Source organism: Zea mays, chromosome 1, assembly GCF_902167145.1.
Source record: "Zea mays cultivar B73 chromosome 1, Zm-B73-REFERENCE-NAM-5.0, whole genome shotgun sequence".
NCBI lineage: Eukaryota > Viridiplantae > Streptophyta > Magnoliopsida > Poales > Poaceae > Zea > Zea mays.
In genome coordinates, this window is record NC_050096.1 from 197477284 (window position 1) to 197499533 (window position 22250).

Sequence of the window (22250 nt, forward strand, 5' to 3'; positions counted from 1 at the left end):
GCAAAAGGTCTTTTCATCTAAAGGCTTAGTGAAGATATCGGCTAGCTGGTTCCCGGTGCTAACAAGAAACACTTCGATATCTCCCTTTTGCTGGTGGTCTCTCAAAAAGTGATGTCGGATGTCAATGTGCTTTGTGCGGCTGTGCTCAACAGGATTTTCCGCTATTCGGATAGCACTCTCATTGTCACATAGGAGTGGGACTTTGCTCAGATTGTAGCCAAAGTCCCGGAGGGTTTGCCTCATCCAAAGTAGTTGCGCACAACACTGTCCTGCGGCAACGTACTCGGCCTCAGCGGTGGATAGGGCAACAGAAGTTTGTTTCTTAGAGTTCCATGACACCAGGGACCTTCCTAAGAATTGGCACGTCCCCGATGTACTCTTCCTATCGACCTTACATCCAGCATAGTCGGAATCTGAATATCCGATTAAGTCAAAGTTAGACCCCTTTGGATACCAGATCCCGAAGCAAGGCGTAGCGACTAAATATCGAAGAATTCGCTTCACAGCCACTAAGTGACATTCCTTAGGATCGGATTGAAATCTAGCACACATGCATACGCTAAGCATAATATCCGGTCTACTAGCACATAAATAAAGCAAAGAACCTATCATGGACCGGTATGCTTTTTGATCAACGGACTTACCTCCTTTGTTGAGGCCGGTGTGTCCGTCGGTTCCCATCGGCGTCTTTGCGGGCTTGGCGTCCTTCATCCCAAACCGCTTTAGCAAGTCTTGTGTGTACTTCGTTTGGGAGATGAAGGTGCCATCCTTGAGTTGCTTCACTTGGAACCCAAGGAAGTTGTTCAACTCGCCCATCATCGACATCTCGAATTTCTGCGTCATCACCCTGCTAAACTCTTCACAAGACTTTTGGTTAGTAGAACCAAAAATTATGTCATGGACATAAATTTGGCACACAAAAAGATCACCATCGCAAGTCTTAGTGAAAAGAGTTGGATCGGCTTTCCCAACCTTGAAAGCATTAGCAATTAGAAAGTCTCTAAGACATTCATACCATGCTCTTGGGGCTTGCTTAAGTCCATAGAGCGCCTTAGAGAGCTTACACACGTGGTTGGGGTACCGTTCATCCTCGAAGCCAGGGGGTTGCTCCACGTACACCTCCTCTTTGATCGGCCCGTTGAGGAAAGCGCTCTTCACATCCATTTGGTACAACCTGAAAGAATGGTGAGCGGCATATGCTAGCAAAATACGAATTGATTCTAGCCTAGCCACAGGAGCAAACGTCTCCTCAAAGTCCAAACCTGCGACTTGGGCATAACCTTTTGCCACAAGTCGAGCCTTGTTCCTCGTCACCACCCCGTGCTCGTCCTGTTTGTTGCGGAACACCCACTTGGTTCCCACAACATTTAGCTTGGGACAAGGCACCAGTGTCAAAACTTCATTGCGCTTGAAGTTGTTGAGTTCCTCCTGCATGGCCAACACCCAGTCCGGATCTAGCAAGGCCTCTTCTACCCTGAAAGGCTAAATAGAAGAGACAAAGGAGTAATGCTCACAAAAATTAACTAATCTTGAACGAGTAGTTACTCCCTTGCTAATATCACCCAAAATTTGGTCGACGGGATGATCCCTTTGAATCGTCGCTCGAACTTGGGTTGGAGGTGCCTGAGGTGCTTCTTCCTCTTCAACTTGAACATCCTGTGCTCCCCCTTGATCACGCGCCTCCACTTGAGGTACCTGTTCGTCATCTTGGATTGGGGGATGCACCATAGTTGAGGAAGATGGTTGATCTTGCTCCAATTGTTCCTGTGGTCGCACATCGCCAATTGCCATGGTGCGTATTGTGGCCGTTGGAACCGTCTTCTTCATCTACATCATCAAGATCAACAACTTGCTCTCTTGGAGAGCCATTAGTCTCATCAAATACAACGTCGCTAGAGACTTCAACCAAACCCGATGATTTGTTGAAGACCCTATACGCCTTTGTATTTGAATCATAACCTAATAAAAACCCTTCTACAGCTTTGGGAGCAAATTTAGAAGTTCTACCTTTCTTCACAAGAATATAGCACTTGCTCCCAAATACACGAAAATAAGACACATTGGGTTTGTTACCAGTTAGCAGCTCATATGAAGTCTTCTTGAGGAGGCGGTGAAGATAGACCCTGTTGATGGCGTGGCAAGCCGTGTTCACGGCTTCCGACCAAAAACGCTCGGGGGTCTTGAACTCTCCAAGCATAGTCCTCGCCATATCGATGAGCGTCCTGTTCTTCCTCTCTACCACCCCATTTTGCTGAGGTGTGTAGGGAGCGGAGAACTCGTTCTTGATCCCCTCCTCCTCAAGGAACTCCTCCACTTGAAGGTTCTTGAACTCGGACCCGTTATCGCTCCTTATCTTCTTCACCTTGAGCTCAAACTCATTTTGAGCTCTCCTGAGGAAGCGCTTGAGGGTCCCTTGGGTTTCAGATTTATCCTGCAAAAAGAATACCCAAGTGAAGCGGGAAAAATCATCAACTATAACAAGACCATACTTACTTCCTCCTATACTTAGATAGGCAACGGGTCCGAAGAGGTCCATATGAAGCATCTCCAAGGGTCTTGATGTGGTCATCACATTTTTGGTGTGATGAGAGCCTCCCACCTGTTTCCCTGCTTGACAAGCTGCACAAGGTCTATCTTTTTCGAAATGTACATTGGTTAGACCTATCACGTGTTCTCCCTTTAGAAGCTTGTGGAGGTTCTTCATCCCCACATGTGCTAAGCGGCGATGCCACAGCCAACCCATGCAAGTCTTAGCAATTAAGCATGCATCTAGACCGGCCTCTTCTTTTGCAAAATCAACCAAATAAAGTTTGTCGTCTAGTACACCCTTAAAAGCCAGTGAACCATCACATCTTCTAAAGACGGACACATCTACATTTGTAAATAGACAATTATATCCCATTTTGCATAATTGACTAACAGATAACAAATTATATCCAAGCGACTCAACTAAAAACACATTAGAAATAGAGTGCTCAGATGAAATAGCAATTTTACCTAACCCTTTTACCTTGCCTTGGTTCCCATCACCGAATATTATTGAATCTTGGGAATCCTTGTTTTTGACGTAGGAGGTGAACATCTTCTTCTCCCCCGTCATATGGTTTGTGCATCCGCTGTCGATAATCCAGCTTGAACCCCTAGATGCATAAACCTGCAAGGCAAATTTAGGCTTGGGTTTTAGGTACCCAACTCTTGTTGGGTCCTACAAGGTTAGTCACAATTGTCTTAGGGACCCAAATGCAAGTTTTATCTCCCTTGCATCTTGCCCCTAATTTCCTAGCAATTACCTTCTTACCCTTTCTACAAATGGTAAATGAAGCATTGCAAGCATGATATATTGTAGATGGTTCATTAACTTTCCTAGGAACATTAACAACATTTCTCCTAGGCATATTATGAACAACATTTCTCCTACCAACATTTCTATCATGCACATAGGAAGAACTAGAAGCAAACATGGCATGAGAATCAAAAGCATCATATGCATTATAACTCTTATAAGCATTTCTAGATTGTCTCTTGTCATGATACATAAAAGCATGGTTCTTTTTAGCACTACTAGCCATAGGGGCCTTCCTTTTCTCCTTGGTGGAGATGGGAGCCTTATGGCTTGTTAAGTCCTTGGCTTCCCTCTTGAAGCCAAGTCCATCCTTAATTGAGGGGTGTCTACCAATCATGTAGGCATCCCTTGCAAATTTTAGCTTATCGAAATCACTTTTGCTAGTCTTAAGTTGGGCATTAAGACTAGCCAATTCATCATTTAATTTGGAAATTGAAACTAGGTGTTCACTACAAGCATCAATATCAAAATCTTTACACCTAGTGCAAATCATAACATGTTCTACACAAGAATTAGATTTATTTGCTACTTCTAATTTAGCATTTAAATCATTGTTAACACCTTTTAAAGTAGAAATGGTTTCATGACAAGTAGATAGTTCATAAGAAAGCATTTCATTTCTTTTAACTTCTAAAGCATAGGATTTTTGTGTCTCTACAAATTTATCATGTTCTTCATACAACAAATCCTCTTGCTTTTCTAGAAGCCTATCCTTTTCATTCAAGGCATCAATCAATTCATTGATTTTATCAATTTTATTTCTATCCAATCCCTTGAACAAGCTAGAGTAATCTATTTCCTCATCGCTAGAATCATCATCACTTGAAGAAGCATAAGTGGTATCCCAAGTACATACCTTCTTCTCCTTCGCTATGAGGCATGTGTGATGCTCGTTGGGGAAGAGGGATGACTTGTTGAAGGCAGTGGCGGCGAGTCCTTCATTGTTGGAGTCGGAGGAGGAGCAATCCGAATCCCACTCCTTTTCGATATGTGCCTCGTCCTTGGCCTTCTTGTAACTCTTCTTCTTCTCCCTCTTGTTTCCCTTTTCCTGGTCACTATCATTGTCGGGACAGTTAGCAATAAAATGACCAAGCTTACCACATTTGAAGCATGAGCGCTTCCCCTTTGACTTGGTCTTGCTTGGCTGTCCCTTGCGACCCTTAAGCGCCGTCTTGAAACGCTTGATGATGAGGGCCATCTCTTCATCATTGAGACCTGCCGCCTCAACTTGCGCCACATTGCTAGGTAACGCCTCCTTGCTTCTCGTTGCCTTGAGAGCAACGGGTTGAGGCTCATTGATTGGACCATTTAGTGCGTCGTCCACGTACCTCGCCTCCTTGATCATCATTCGCCCGCTTACGAATTTTCCAAGGACTTCTTCGGGCGACATTTTGGTGTACCTGGGATTCTCACGAATATTATTCACCAAATGAGGATCAAGAACGGTAAAGGACCTTAGCATTAGTCGAACGACGTCGTGGTCCGTCCATCATGTGCTTCCATAGCTCCTTATTTTGTTGATAAGGGTCTTGAGCCGGTTATATGTTTGGGTTGGCTCCTCGCCCCTTATCATCGCAAATCTTCCGATCTCGCCTTCTACCAACTCCATCTTGGTGAGCAAGGTGACGTCATTCCCCTCATGAGAGATCTTGAGGGTGTCCCAGATTTGCTTGGCATTGTCCAAGCCGCTCACCTTATGGTACTCGTCCCTGCACAAGTAGGCTAACAACACAGTAGTAGCTTGTGCATTTCTATGAATTTGTTCATTAATAAAAATAGGACTATCCGAGCTATCAAATTTCATCCCATTCTCAACAATCTCCCATATGCTTGGATGGAGAGAGAACAGGTGACTACGCATTTTGTGGCTCCAAAATCCGTAGTCCTCCCCATCAAAGTGTGGAGGCTTGCCGAGAGGAATGGAGAGCAAATGTGAATTTGAACTTTGAGGAATACGCGAATAATCGAAAGAAAAGTTTGAGTTAACCGTCTTTCGTTTGTCGTAGTCATGGTCGTCGTTGTCCTTATGGGAAGAAGTGGACTCATCACTGTCGTCGTAGTAGACGATCTCCTTGATGCGTCTCGTCTTCTTCTTCTTTCCATCTTTGCGTCTGTGGCCTGAGCCCGAGTCGGTAGGCTTGTCATCCTTCGGCTCGTTGACGAAGGACTCCTTCTCTTTATCGTTGATCACGATTCCCTTCCCCTTAGGATCCATCTCTTCGGGCGATTAGTCCCTTTGTGAAGAGAACGGCTCCGATACCAATTGAGAGCACCTAGAGGGGGGGTGAATAGATGATCATGTAAAAACTTAAAACTTAAGCCACAAAAACTTGGTTAAGTGTTAGCGCAATAACCGCCAAGTGGCTAGAGAGGAGTCTTCAACAAAACACAATAACCAACAAGAGATCAATCACAGAGATGGCACGGTGGTTATCCCGTGGTTCGGCCAAGACCAACGCTTGCCTACTCCACGTTGTGGCGTCCCAACGGACGAGGGTTGCAATCAACCCCTCTCAAGCGGTCCAAAGACCCACTTGAATACCACAGTGTTTTGCTTGCTTTTCTTAATCCCGTTTGCGAGGAATCTCCACAACTTGGAGCCTCTCGCCCTTACACTTGAAGTTCACAAAGAAGCACAGAGCAAGGGAGGGATTAGCAACTCACACAAGACACTAAGATCACAGCAAATACACACACACAAGACCCAGACTTAAGCTCAAAAGACTAGCACACTAGAACAGAGCTTAAATCACTAGAATGTCGAACAAGTGCGCAAGAATGGAGTATGAGTGATCAAGAGTGCTCAAGGAATGTTTGTTGTACTCCTCCATGCGCCTAGGGGTCCCTTTTATAGCCCCAAGGCAGCTAGGAGCCGTTGAGAGCAATCCTGGAAGGCAGATCTTGCCTTCTGTCGACTGGCGCACCGAACAGTCCGGTGCACCACCGGACACTGTCCGGTGCAGATATCCTTCCTTATTTGGCGAAGCCGACCGTTGGAGTCTGAGAGCCGTTGGCGCACCGGACACTGTCCGGTGCACACCGGACAGTCCGGTGCACCAATGTGACCGTTGGCTCGGCCATGCGTCACGCGCGGAATCCTCGGCCGACCATTGCCCCGGCTGACTGTTGACTCACCGGACAGTCCGGTGCACCACCGGACAGACCGGTGAATTTTAGCCGTACGCCGTTGATGGTTTCCCGAGAGCGATGAGTTCGCCTGTGAACGGCTCACCGGATAGTCCGGTGCACCACCGGACAGACCGGTGAATTATAGCCGTACACCGCCGTCGAAGTCCCGAGAGCAGCCTGTTTGCCAGAGCCAGCCTAGCGCACCGGACACTGTACGGTGCACCACCGGACACTGTCCGGTGCACCACCGGACAGTCCGGTGAACCCAGACTGAGCAGACTTTGGCTGAACAAAGCCATCTCATTTCCAATTCAATTTTTCCTGTTTCCAGCACTTAGACACAATACATTAGTCCATAAAACAATGTACTAAGTCTAGAAACATACCTTTTGACATGATTTGCACTTTGTCCACCATTTTACACAAAGACACTTGTGTTGGCACTCAATCACCAAAATACTTAGAAATGGCCCAAGGGCACATTTCCCTTTCAGTTTGAAGCGCATGAAGCCTTATCTTAATGATTTTAGAACTGCTATTACTTTCTTGAATGCTTACAATCAACGTATTGTTGCATATAAAATGGTTTGTTTGAGTCAAGGTGTTTGCCCTCGTAAGTTTGGTGTTGACATGAATGTTAGATGGAACTCTACTTACTTGATGCTTAAGCATGTTATTCCATACAAAAGCACATTTTCTATCTTTATCCAAAGTAATCATCCATTGAGTTCAGATGGTTCTCCTTTGTTAACAGATGATCATTGGTACATTGCAGATAAGGTGTTGTCTTTTCTTGAACTATTTTATGATTCAATTGTTGCAATGTCTGGTATTTACTACCCCACATCTCCATTAATGTTGCATCATATACTAAAAATTGGTAGACATCTAAATGCTTTTGAGAGTGATCATCTGCTTAGGGAAGCCATTATTCCTATGAAAACCAAGTATCTAAAATATTGGAGGAAAATACCTATTCTTTATGCATTTGCTTTCATTTTGGATCCAAGAGCAAAGATGAGGGGGTTTCATAAACTTCTTCTACGGTTGGCTAGTCTAACTGGTACTGATTACTCTAGATTTCCACAATCTATTCGTGCTAAGTTAACAAAGACATTTTAGTTGTATGAATGCAAGTATGGTGACACACTCTTGCGTGGACAACATGTACTAGCAAGTGGTAGTGAGTCTAAGGCAAAAGAGGCATGAGATGATATTTATGGGGATGATGATATTGTGGGTGGACAACATGTACTAGGAAGTAGTTCTACTCCTATTTCATCTACTGCAACATCCATCTCTGAATTGTCTTCTTACCTAGACAGTGATACTGTCACCCAATTTGGTGCAGATGTCAACATTCTTAATTGGTGGCAGAGGCATAAGCTTACTTATCCTATTCTTGCTCTTCTTGCTAAAGATGTTTTGACTGTTCCTGCTTCTACCATATCTTCAGAATCTACCTTTAGTCTTGTTGGCAGGGTGCTCGAGGAGCGACGACGACGACTAATAACAGATATGGTTGAGGTCTTATCCTGTATTAAGGATTGGGAGCTAGCTGACAAGCATATGCAGAATACTGTCGAAAACGATACGAAAGAACTTGAAGCAACCTATAAGAACATGTACCTTGATGTTGAAGACAGAGACAAGGACAAAGATGGAGAATCAAGATCTGGAAGAAGTTGAGTTTGTAACTGTCTTTGCCAGGTTGTCCATTTTCATTGTGGTCGTTTACTTCATTGTGGTTGTTTACTTATTTAAGGGTAGGTGTGCCGTGCTTGGGCACTGTTTGAAGCCCGTGGGTGGGTCCGGCCTGGCCCAGCCCGTCTACGTAAACGTGTCGGGCTAGCCTGGTTACTGTTCGTGCCGGGCCAAAACGGTCCCGTGCTGGATTAGCTCAGCACACCCATTTGAACATGTATAATTGTGGTTGTGGGGGCGCCGCACCGTCCCGCCTCGGCGGCCTCGCCGGCAGATGGGTCCTACCTACGCGTCTATTTTTTATTTTTAATATCTTTTGATTATTTATAAAAAATAATACTATATATCTATACTACACTATTAAGAAGGCAAGGAGGGCGTCCACACCTCGTGCTTGCCCCCGCGCGCCCCCGCCTGCGCGTGCAGAGACATAGGTCTCGCCGCCGTGATTGATGCGCCACCGCTGCACCCGCCCCGGCCCCTCCGCCGTGATTACCGCGCCACTTATGCCCTCGCCCTCGCTATGTCTCGCGTTCGCGTGCCCCCCCCCCAGCGCAAGTCCGCGACCGCACCTCCATCTCAGCAGCTCAGGCGTGCGCCGCCGCCAGCGCCACCTCTCCCATACCGGGCCGCGCGGGCCCCACCCGCTCGCTGCCTCGCACGCCAGTGACCCCGGACCCGATAGGCGTGGGTGTGTGGCGTCCTCGTCCGCCGTCGCCTACAGCTTAGCTTCTCCCTCCCGCCAGCTCGGAGGCGCCACGCGCCGGGTTCCGTCCGAAACGGCCGACTCGCCGAATCAGTTGCGGCCGCCATGCATATAATAGGCAAGCAGCAAAAAAGGGAAGACGGGTCGCCGCCACCCCTGAAAGGCGGAAACCAACAGTTCTGTTTGAGAGACCCAAGCTGATGCAAGAGCATGCCATCGCCGTCCAAGAGAAAAAAGGTCGCTGATGTGAGCCTCTGCCCGATTCTCTATTTCCTTTTTCCTTTTCGTGATATGGTCGCCCAGGCCCGCCGCCGGGACCGTCGTCGGGCTACGACGGACCACCGGTGCAACTGCCTGTGCCCCGAGCATTATTTGTTGGCTGCGGCTAGCTCCGTGCCAGCTTTTGTTAACTTTACATGAACTGTACTAGCTAGCTACCATCTGTAGCAGCAGCCAGCAGGCAAGGATGTGTGCAAAAATGGCAGAATTTTAATCAAGAGGCAAGGCAATGGTTAAGCACGCGCACGCACGGGGCACGACGGCTTAATAATCCCTATCCATAACGCTATCGTCTCCCTCTCTCCCTCCAATGCAGCTTTGCAAGATCATCGCCATTGCAGATGAAAAATAGAATGGAAAACAAATCAAACGAACCAACGAACGAAAATGGCTCTCGCTGCGAACACGACTCTCTCTCTCGACCATCTAGCAGCCGGCAGCGGCGGGAAGAACTGGTCGATCTCGGCGGTGTCGCAGCCGACGTCGCCGCTCTCAGAGCCGAGGCTCTCGGTGCAGGCGCCCGCTTCGCCGCCCCGCCCGCGGTGCCCGGCGCCCACCCACGGCGCTGGCCGGATCATCGAGAGAGCGCTCCTCCGCCGTCCACTCCACGGTGACACAAAACCTGTACAGACTTTCCTTTTTTCTAGCACTACAAAAGTATGGAAACTCCCATGAGAAAATTCAGTTTACATGGGAACGAGCAAACCTCAATAAGCGCCACTTTTACGGTCACTAACAACCAAAAAAATCCAAAATTCCAAGAAAGGTGATCATGCACACTGCAGGTCAAGAAGCACTCATGGCATGACACCTACTTCCATAGCTGGAGCAGCAGCAGGCTTGCTGGTTTCCTGCAGCGAGATGACGCTCTGTCAGTCTCAAAGGCGTCGACGAGTGCCTTTACCTTACTCTTCCTCGCCTCAGCGACTCGGTCACGTTGTTGAACAGCCCTGGCTCCTGCTTTTTTGTTTCCTTCCTGTCCTGCCACCACCGCAGCACAACGACCTCAGCACCCGTGTCTCTCGCTACAGCATCGTCACCGCTCCTCCTACTTGTGATCCTGTCGCATCTGCTCCTGGATGTCGCAAATCAAAGGCACCCCGGAATTAAGGGGTAGCAGTGACATGTAACTCGAGTAAAATGCAGATGCTTACCTTTGCATCAAAATGGTGGTTCCTTGTCACTGTAACCAGCTGAAAGAGAGAGAAAAATATGCAAGATGCAGTGAATGAGATGAACTGCAATGAACTCTCTGACATTTATAAATTTCTGACATGTAAAACTCTCTATCATGCACAAATTAAAATCCTATGAAAGGATAGACTGAAGGATTGATTTTCAGTATTTCTCTTAGTTGTGTTAGCAGCCAAGTAATATATGTTTAACTAAATAGATGCAGTACTATCTTGGTTTTCGGTCCAGAAGGTGAATGAGTGTCAAGTTAACAATTCCAATAATAAAATTGGCATTGCCCGCATCTGATCAGCAACCACATATCTCGAAATGACTTGTAGGATAAAAATAAGATAGAGAACATTGCATTAATAGATCTAACAACATTGGATGTCCCTGATTCATGCTGCAAACTCTAATGCAATAACAAAACATGACCGTAAGAGTGAATTTCAGTGTTGACGCACCTAATGAGTTGAACAAAATGCCAGCATGATGGCATTAAGATTCCTAGAAAAACAGGCACGATAGATGATGTAGCAGTAGCCGCAGCAGTACAGGAAGTAGGGAGGCAGAGCTGGTGGAGCCACATCCAACCTACCAAGAAATGAGCAAGACTTTTAAGCATCCATACTTTTTTTACCATCAACACTGATATTCTTTTTTTCACCAGTGATGAATACCTAGGCTGGTCTATAGGCAAGGGGAAAAATCAAACATATAGACTAAATGAAACTTAAACAAAAAAACTAATTACCCAGACATAGCAATTAACCCGAGTGTTTAGCCTTGCAATATTTTTTTGCTTTAGTCGTAATTGGACGACATCTATGTTGAGGCATGTTAAAAAAATTTAACTTGCTCCACACAAGAGCGAAGCCGCAACACGGATCAGAGGTGGAGGGCAGGCATTCGGAGCTCACCTCGGCAGGCGGGCAGTTGGGAGACTTGAGTGTTCTCTGGTATACAAAAATCTGATCATAAACCTTGCTTCCAAACAAACAAGCCTTCAAAATTCATCCGTGGCAATTAAACATTTTCTCCCCAAATTAGTCTCAAGACTAACGGAAATGCCATGTTGGAAGCTTCGAAATTGCAATGATAAATTGTTGCATATATGGTGAATCCAACAAGACCAAAATAATGCACAGAATACATTTGTATTATGTTACTAATTCATGAAAAATGGTACTAAACTTCCGTCAACGTTTTTTATGTTTCTCATTTCACTCGCTCTATTTTTCGTTACAACTACACTGCATATGCTAGCATATTTGTTCATATAATACTCTTGCTGACATTTCCACTGTCACATCAGCATCTCTACTATTATTTGTGTTTTTTATATAAATGTATTTTATCATCTTGATTTCGTCCATGCAAGAGAATCTCTATCGTGTTTCGCAAGATAGGAGCCGCCAAGCACCTGTTCGGTTTTGTGTAGAACTTCACGCTCCTTCCTATCCCGGATACTTATATCCTTACTCAAATGATGGTGTCTAGCAACAACGATAGCCTATCATCGACTTGGACGAGCAGCTATAGGGCCTGTTTGTTTCGGCTTCTGGCAGCTTCTGGCCACCAAAAGCTGCTGCGGACTGCCAAACGCTCAGCTTTTCAGCCAGCTTCTATAAAATTCGTTGGGGCAAAAACCATCCAAAATCAACATAAACACATAATCGGTTGAGTCGTTGTAATAGTAGGAATCCGTCACTTTCTAGATTATGAGCCTTATGAACAACTTTATCTTCCTCCACACATAATCGTAATGATACTCAGATTATCCCCACAGCCAGATTCTCTGCACAGCCAGATTTTCAAAAAAACTGGTCAGAAAAAAGCTGAACCAAACAGGCCCAGATCTCTTTCAACAACTTATGTGCCGTCGCAACACACGGGCATACGATCCAACCTGATGGAGGAGACGGAGCGGCGTATTGCAATCGCAGTCCTGTCTTGTGCCGCCGCCGTTCAGTCCGCCGCCCGGCCGAGGCATTGCGCGCGTGCGTACAGCAGCACAGTGCGGAGCAAGAGCAACTGATTGATTCCTGATTAGTAGGAGGAGATGCGGCTAGCTCAACTACCCCTTCCGGTGCCTGCTTCCTGTAGCAAAACCAGCAGGTCCATCACTTTCGCTGATTCGCTCGGTCTCGGTCTCTCGCCGCACAGCACCAGCACCAGCACCATCAGGGTCTCCAATCCAGCAATCCTAGGAACGTGGGAGCAGTGTAGTCTAAGAGAAAAGCGTCAAGAGAGTTTAGTTAGCTTTACCCCGAGATTCAAGCGCTGCGTAGTACTAGTACCAGGCTATTGCCTACTGGCATAGGATGGGACAATAGGTTTTTGGTGCTCACAGCGTGTCGCTCACTCGTAGCTCTATCTAGAGTCTAGATCGAGTAGGAGTTGTAGAGTATGTTTTTTTCCTTATAAAATAAAAAAGGAAGAACCGGGGTTTCCAATAAAGCAGTAAGTACTGTATACACAGTAGTACGATTGGGTGACACCAGATTTACAGAAGAAAAAGACTAGCCCTATCATTCATCAGAAAGAAAAAAAAAAGACTACATCCTCTCTCTCTCTTGCCATCACTGTCCTGACCCCTGATTCAACTGGTACTCGATGCACGGCGAACGTTGAGGCCCGTTTTCACGCGTTCCTTCCTCAGAACATCGGCTACTGCGCCAGGCCGCACACCGATGACTGACAGTCTGACACATCGGAGCTTCACTTGTACTGTCTGTGATTCATGACTTGCCGAGCACTCCCACGGACCAGCACCGTCAAAGTCCATGTCCATGGCATGTTTAGCTCTCTCCCACGTTGACGTTGTCGCTTTCCCCCCGCTCATGGCAATGCGGAAGCTCGCCCCCAGCACGCCAGGAATCTCGCGTGCGGCGTCCGGCGTGCCGCCCCCACCGCGGCGCAAGCCTCCAAACCAGCCTCCCCGTCGCTGTCCGTCCGTGGGCGGTGGGCATATCGACCGACGGATAGATTACAAGCAGCTCGCTCCGTCCGCCGCCTTCTTCTTATCTTAACGTATGTATGTACTAAAAAAACAAACAAAGAAACAAAGGGAGCGACGGCGTTGAACAGTCTCGAGCTGCCCCGATAACAATAATGGAGTCGCGAGTCTGTGTCGCTCAAGGTAGCTTACCCAAGCACCCTACCGACCGGATCGCGTCGACGGACGGACCCAGCCCACGCGACGCGAATCAGGTCAGGTCGCTCTCGGATCTCGGCAAGAAAAGGAAAGCAAAGAAACAACAACCAATAAAAAAGACAACGAATACCAGAGGAAGTCGCGCTCGCCGCCGGGCCGGGCCCCGCCCCCAAGCCAAGCCCACCGGCGCCGGGCGGCCGGTGCAGCGCGCGCGGACGTTTGGTTTGGGTTTGGATTGGTCGTCCGATCCGGGCGAGCGGTTCCGCCGCCGTCCGGACATCATCGAGATGATCAGGTGAACTCCCCGCTCACCCAACGCAACGCAAACCTCGTACAAGCCTGAACTGAACCCAGCGAGGCTCTGGTTTGGTGGTACTAGTCGGTACCGATGCCTGCCGCGGACGGAGCGGTTGCGTTGCGGCAGCTGGACAGGAGGCCGAGTCCGCTCACCCAACCGTAACGGCAAACGGCATCGGCATTGACAGGTGCCGGGGACCAACCCTCTCTCCCCCTCCCAACTCCGCTGCCTTTGGCCCCGGTACCACGACGGGAAAGGGCGGCGGCGGCGGCTCTTCCTGCCGTTGCCGTTGGGTCAACGAGCCAGCCGGCCACGACGAGGCCGAAGCGGAAGCTGTGAATGGTTCGTTACCACCGGTGCGGGTGCGGTGCGGTGCGGTTTACCCCCACGACAACTGCTGCTAGTGCGCTTGCACTTAGGCTGAGTGCAGTGCACCGCCTCCCTCTCGCCCCTGCCACGTCAGCTCTCGCCTCCACTCTCGCCCCTGCTGCTCCAGTGCACAGGCTGCAGCAGGCTACAGCCTCAGGCTATAGCCACGTCAGCTTTTCTATTTCAGAATTAAGTAATTCACGCGGATTTATTTCAACGCTCAGAAAACACACAACATAATATTTTTTATTTAATTAAAAAAAACAAAGTACATAATAATTAAAATAAAATGACATGATAATTAAAATAAAATTACATAACTCTAATCGGACTCCTCTATCTCATCCTCATCTTCCTCCTCTTCACGTTCCGCTTCCGGTTCCTCTTCTTCGTCATCTAGCAGACCAAGTTCTTTTTCGACCATCTTTACGGCCCTGCCATGGGTACGTCTTTCAGCCGGGTCCATATCTCTGGTTGATCGGCCCTTTAGGATGTTCCATTGCTTCAAAAGCTTGGCCTTCACTAATCCACCCCACAAGTTCTTCATTTTGAATGCTTCACTTGTTGATTCGCTGCTCGTGGCTTCCTTCCCTTTCCCCTTCGTCTTTGTCTTTCGCGCAGCCTCCTTTGCCCTATCACGCCCCACTGGTCGGAGCATATGAAGGAGGGGCGTATGGAGGTATCTGGAAAGAAGCTTGACTTCCGTCCGCAGCAGGTGGAGGAGGGGCATACAGACGTACCGGGAATGAGGCTTGAATTCCGGCTTGGGAAGTTGGAGGTTGACCATATGAAGACGGTGGATATTGATACAAATGATAGGGATAAGGGTATGGTGGTGGACGCGCAGCCGGAAATAGTGCACGGGGGAGTGAGGCTGAAACATCGGAGCGACGATGTAGTGAAGAAGACTCATCTAACGGAAGGGTTGTAGGTGATCCATCGGACTGCAAGAGATCCGTGAAGGTGTTCAAATCTGGGGACCAACCCGATATTCTGTGAAGAAAGGGGAGTTTGGAAGAGAAAAATGAGATGGAATGGTGTGTGGAATGAGCTCCACCCGGGTAGGGGTATATATAGAGGGATTGGGGATGAAATTTGTGATTTTTTGCAATTTTTTTCGAATTTTTTGGACTCCAAACGGTCAAAAACGGCTAGTTGCAACGGCTAGCACACGTGGACCAATCAGATCGCGACACGTGGACCAATCAGATCGCGCCACGTCGCTCTCGCCCGCGCTCTCGCCCCGCCAGTGCCTCGCCTCCCTCTCGCTCGCCTCTCGCCCGGCGCCGGCCTCTCGCCCGCCTATCGCCCGCGCGCGGGCGGCAGCGGCCTCTTCTCGCCCGCGCTGCCGCCAGCCCTGGCACCAGCCTTATCATTATTACTAGGTAGGTGCCCGTGCGTTGCGACGGTAGTAAAAAAATTTATATGAAACATAGAAACGGAACGACAAACATCAGTATGATATGCAAAATTTGTACCTTGGAACATTAGCAGGGCAGAGGAGCACGTCGGGGCTTCGACCACGGCGTCGTGACGACAAGGGAGAAGATCACGACGCGAGCGAACTTGACGTGGAGCAGCGTACGAAGGAGAAGCGACACTCGACACAGCTTCAGACGTCAGGCGCACATGGCTCGACCACGCAACAGTTAGTGATGATGACAAACTTGGACGATTGCAACGGCTTTCCAGCATCGCGAACAGAGGGTGCACATGAACAACGAGCTCGGCGAGACTTTCGGCGTCGCGAATGGAGGGTGTACGTCGAGCTGGCAGCAAGTAACATGCGATGCAAAAAGGAGAAGCGAGCAGGGGATATGGCTTGGTTGAGGTGGGGGAAGAAGACCGTGATCTTGCATTTTATACAGCAGAGAGAGGCGAGGGCGTCGAGAAAAGAGATCGCTGCTGCCATTAATGGCGTGCAAGAGAAGAAAAAGTCTGATGATCGTGGAAACAAATATTGGAAAGATAAAAGGAATTCACGTACAAGGGAAGTAGATCTAAAGAGGGGGAGACTTTTTGCATCAAATTCAGCAGTATAAAAATAAGTAAAAGAAACTAAAATGCCTACTTGAAACTTGGAACAATTTAATGCAAAAACGATAGCTCATATTTTCCATCTGCTACATACACTCCTAGATTGACCTGAAGAGTCAACCTGTCAGAAATATAGTATCAGTAATTCATTACCAAGATGCCAGGATCACAATAGTTCTCAAATATGCCTTTTTGTGCCGACGTCGAGGAAGTATCTGCTGCCACCACCAGCCCAGACCCATTCCCTTTCGAACAGGTGGATGGCAAGGTGGATGGGGAGGGCACCAGCCCTGGGTTAGAGAGAAGAAGGCGCAAAGGTGGAGGGCGTGCGTGGAGCGGCCGTCCTCCTGGAGTGGCTGAGCGCGGAACATGACGCTGACGTACGATGGCGCCATGGCTGCTAGTTGGCACCACCAGATCTTCCACCTTAGGCTTGGCCCTGGCGTTGTCGATTGAGCCCTCGATGTGGCCGTGCAGGCAGAGGCGCTTCATGCCGAAATCCGCCCATGGACCAGGGTGCCTCACACGCTTACTCAAGGAGTGGGTCGGTGACGAAAGCCGGCGCGTGGGGACGGGTGTGGAGGCGGGCATAGATGGGAGGTGGTCGTCGACTGCTGCGAGTATTTGGGGCGAGGATGGCTCTCGGCTTGCACCGCGCGTGGTGACGGCGTTGAAGGCGGCCTGGGGAAGGGCGCTAATGGCTCGGCCTGCGTCGCGTGTGGGGACGGGTGTGGAGGCAGGCGTAGATGGGAGGCGCGGCGTCGACTGCGGCGAGGATTCGGGGCGAGGATGGCTCCATCAGCGTTGAAGCCGGCTGGGGAAGGGCGTTGATGGCTCCGCTGCGCCGCGCGTGGGGACAGGTGTGGAGGCGGGGGCTCGGGCGCAGTCGGTGGTGCCGCGCGATGGCGGCGGACTGGCGAGGGCGGGGACATGGTGACGTCGGGTGGACGCCCTCGTTGCATACATATGGTGCAGTAGAGATAACAGACCAAGAGTCATGCAAATATGTTTGCACCTAATGACTATTTGCATAATAGTCGTTGTCCAAATAATATTAAACATAAAGATTCAAAGTAAACTAATAGGCAACAATGCCTACATCTTATTCTTACATGCAGGTCTACCAAAAAATCATTGGAACAGTTCCTAGTGGTTTCATAACATCCTAAAATAAAATAAGTTGGCTAACTGATAGTAGCTCACAACATATAATCAGTAAAAGGGGGCATCTGTTAGGGTGGGTATCAATGTTGGAACATTAGTGACTTGCAAACTGCAAGGGTTAACAATCCCAATAGCAGACATTGAATATGATTTTTCTGATAAAAGCAGGCAGGTCAGCTATTGCAAAGAACATTCAAAGATGACAAACCATACTATAATTGAGTGCACTGCAGGTATAGGTTCTCTATTTTCATTACAACTGATCTAGAGAACAAAAAGGAATCGACAAAACCAATAGCACATATCAACAATACCAACTGCATCATTCTTACAAATAGAAAGATCATGAGGCCTACAGGAAACAACTATATATTTTCCACTTACTGATTTATATAACCCACGGTAAGAAATATATCCAAATGAACAGACCATATGCAAACATCCTACATTCCTACCATACATGGCATCATGCATAAATCATGCGGTAATGCATATAACATACAAATATTGCAGAACTCATTGACAAGAATCAGGTCAGTATAAACTCAGCACTTTTGTCATCAGCAGACAAAATAGCACAATAAAAAATGCACATCTAGAGAGCAGAGCGTTACTGATCTGGAGTCAAAAACTCAAACACAAGATTTTGCTATTATGAAGTTGTGTCAGGAACTGAAATAATAGTAATTTGAATTATATTTTCTGTTTATTATCAACAAGATCAATACAATTGAATAATAGATAAGGTGGTAGCTGTTGCACATGATTATTAGCAAGTGAAGTACAAGGTAGTGAGCATAATGTCCCACTGTTTATGAACAGCTAATTCCCAAATCAAATGAGCTTCAACCACTCAAAGAACACCCCAAGTTGTCAACTATGTCATTCTTCTTCATTTATATTGTTTGTAACCCAAAGAAGAAAATAGATCATTCATGGCTCCATCAAGTAGAAAGATAATGACATATAATGGGAGAGAACAATATATTATACAGTTATCACTTCATATGTTCCACAGAGAATAGAATAAATGTACCCAAATAAACAGGCCATTTGCAAGCATTGTAATGTGAATGTATACCATGCAATAAACATATTTACTGTATACAAAGGAAAACAAAACTTTCTTATTGACAACAAATAGAAGTACCGAAATTACAGATATCTATAGTACTAAAGTAGTGGAGAGTAGTGCTCCAGTGTCAAAAGCATAATAGACCGAACCAACCAAATAAAAATCAAGCTGGTAGATCCTTGCCCGGTTACAGACCAGCAGCGGGCAGCGCAGCCAAGAAGGCACTGTATGCCGAATCGAGGTCGAAGTTGAGCTGCCTGGCCTGCTGCTCGGTGAGCTCATCTGCGACCCTGGGTTAGACCATGGAAGTCTGACCAGCCCAGACCCATTCCCTTTCGAACAGGTGGATGGCAAGGTGGATGGGGAGGGCACCAGCCCTGGGTTAGAGAGAAGAAGGCGCAACGGTGGAGGGCGTGCGTGGAGCGGTCGTCCTCCTGGAGTGGCTGAGCGCGGAACATGACGCTAGCGTACGATGGCACCATAGCTGCTAGTTGGCACCACCAGATCTTCCACCTTAGGCTTGGCCCTGGCGTCGTCGATTGAGCCCTCGATGTGGCCATGCAGGCGGAGGCGCTTCACGCCGAAATCCGCCCGTAGGAGCTTCACCCACAGTCACTCGCGGCTAGCTGCTGCACAAGAAACATCATGTACTACAATCAGGCAAGGTATCACTATATCACTGCCATACTTACAAGGTTCGACTATTCAACTGGGCCATGTACTTAAATTACTACCTAGCTACTCCTAACAAAGAGGGATGATGTACGAGCATTTCTATAACCCCAAATTAATAGGATTGGGAAAAAATGGACATATATGTTGCCTGCCTAATGATTTGTAAATTAAAACAATGAGAATGTGAAGATATAAACATGTTAATCGCTTAAAATCTGTTTATAAAACAGATCATAAGCTACACATTGAATAGAATTAGCAGCAAAGCACAATACTGAAACAAGGACAAGTGCATGCTGAACTCTCTGAACTTACTGGGAAGTTCAGTTTGCAGTCTGATTCCCTGTACTTGAGCGCTGCAAGATCATAGGTGTGGGCTGCTGCCTCCTCAGTCCTCACCATCAAAAGCTCCTGAAAAGAAAGAAGATTACAACCTATTCGCTTGACTTTAATATGTACTGGCTTCTACTACAGTGTTTTTGTCTCAAACAACTGGCTTTAATCCGAAGCGAACAACACAAAGGATTTTAACTCAAATATTCGTATGTCCTTGCATTTGTAAAGGTAATACCATCTATGCAACTGTCTGTTTGTTTTGTGCAAATAAAGCTTCTTTGGAATATGACACCTGTAAGTTGAGGCTCTCATTAGAAAATAGGCAATCTTCATAATCACCTATGGTAATATGCGACATCAAATCTGGTGGCCAAACCTCAATCGTGAAAACTGCTGGTTCAATAGATCCTGGTATGGTTTCTTGATGGATGGATGGATTGTCCAACACATACAACTGTTGTTTAACAGTTTTGGATTTGTGACATGGCTGACAGTTCTTCAGTTTCACAGCTGCAAGATTGGTTGATTATGTAGAGGCTCTTGTAAGGCGAAGAGAAACTGATTATAATGTATGATCACGTGGCAAATTCAATGATTCACGCAAATTAGGCTAAAATAAATTACATTAGAATCAAGGTATGCCAATTCAAGAGTAGTATGGGTAAAGCACTGGTGACGCAAAGATGCTAATAAATATACTGAAACCAGGCAGTCAAGTACGATACAAGCAGTCAAAACTTCAAGTGATTCACAAAATTATCTTCACAAATTGATAGAGTTCTCTTTCATGTCCGTGGAACCAGGGCAGACCCAACTAAGCTCTGCACGAGAAAAAAAACTATTGGCTTTATTCACCTTTATCTAGTCCTTTCATTCACCTCTTTCTAGTAACATGTTCGATCCTTTAGAACTGTTGAAGATACATTGGGTTACACCTACAAACTGAACCCAAATGAATGTTACACTAAGGCCAGATTTTAAATATATCCTTTTATTTCTTGTATGAAGTAAACAATACATACCTTATCGACTCTTATGAGAGTTGTCAACAAGAGAGCATCTGCTCTGTAAGTTGATTGCTGCATAAAAAGAGCTACCTACTTAGAATTCCATCACAGTTGTCCAGAGCCTCATAAAGGTTTGTGACAGTCTAAAAATTTCAGAATAAAATAGAAGAACTGGTCAAAAACCGTAGATTGTTGTTCTAAATCGTCGGCCGCTGCCACCACCATTACACCATTAGCAAGCAGGTGGATAGGAAGGAGTTGTGTTTACCTTTAGGACCTGCTGTCGGGTCTTGTCTGTTTTTGGGAGGCGAGGGCTAAAGGGAGCAGGAAGACGCCCAACAGAGGAGGGAAGCGGGGATGAGGAATAGAAGAAGAAATAGAGGTAGTAGATACACCAGGCAAGCCAAGGGAATGAAGGAAGAAAGGCTAGGCCAGGAGGTGGCGCGTGCGGTTAAGCAAAAAGGAGGCCTCTGGTGGCCAGCCAGCCCGCTCCCTCTCAAGATTCGATGCATGCTAATTAAATATCTCCTTCAGTCTTCAGAACACGAAATCATCATATCAGCAAGAGAACAAGGTGGTATCATAATAAACTGAAAACAAACACCACAAAAGGACTAACTAAAACCTCACTTGATCCTGGCCTTCAGGAAGGGGATCAACCACCAGGGTGGGTATCTCATCGTCAATCCATCATGCTTTCCCGAGTGAAGCGTCATCATCAATCCATTAGTACAAGGATCGCTAATTTGCCTCTCCGTGACATTACTATCAGTTGTCACATGGTCTGAGTTCACACTCCAGTGAGCTAGAATAGGTTCTGGTAATGCTGAGCATGTTTTAGATGTAGGTCTACCATTCTGACTGATTTCATTTTCATGAGTAGCAACTTGATTTATCTCAGTTGTTTTCCTTTCTGAAATAAACCTAAATATATCAGTGAGAACATAATAGCCACCACTTTCTTATGGTGCTAGGAAGAATGAACAGGTAAACCTACAGAAAACGCTTTCATCCAAAGTCAAGGATCTAGTAACAATAATGAGCACTCCATCATTGTGAGATAATTGTGCATTTGCAGTCTCTATAACTATTAAGCAGTTCCTGGAGTCCATAGACATGATTTTTTCATTAATATCCTATACAGAAAAAGGTGGTTCCAAGAGTTATCTCAACTTCAGATAACACGTCTAACAAACTCTACAGACTGAAGATTTTACCTATCGTTTTCTTTAAATAAAATAAATAAATTTTATTTAAACGAACGAAGGAAAGGCACATTCAGTTTACCAATCAGTGATTAGAGTTGTTCCCTGGATTAGCAAGAAAGAGAAAACTTGCACAATTTAACCACAAACACACAGTACTATGTTAGATCAGTACCCCTGTTAAAGAATTTTATCCTACCACATGTTCACTTCCAGTTTTCTTACATATGTATGTTTTCAGTGTTCATAAAGAATTTGAACCGAGTATATGATTCAACACACTACTTCAAAGCATGATTAACCAATACAGAACAAGTTTGGATTACAGAACAATTTCTCCAACTCACCGTCGTCGAAGCGATTGAAGAGAACGGTGATCGTCACAAGCAGCGAACAAGGCACGATGCGCCGATGATGATGGTGGATGGGGTGTCGGCTTGGAGGGGAACTTTAAAAAGAGCTGCTCTACAAACTGAAAAAGAACAAGAACAATTATTAAATACAAAAAGAGCTATTATATAAATAACAATGCATCATATGAAGCAACCACATTGTGACTAAACAAAAGTATTTGTTCATTTCTGAATTCC

At 46.5% G+C, this 22250-nt stretch overlaps 1 long non-coding RNA gene across 1 annotated transcript; it reads right to left on the minus strand.

The window, feature by feature from the left end:
- Positions 1-10696: 10696 nt before the first annotated feature.
- LOC103642773 (uncharacterized) lies at positions 10697-11339 on the minus strand. The gene is made up of 2 exons (XR_560756.2): positions 11258-11339; positions 10697-10931 (listed from the first exon to the last, which is right to left on the minus strand). It is a non-coding gene; the product is annotated as an uncharacterized lncRNA (long non-coding RNA).
- Between the last annotated feature and the right edge of the window lie 10911 nt (positions 11340-22250).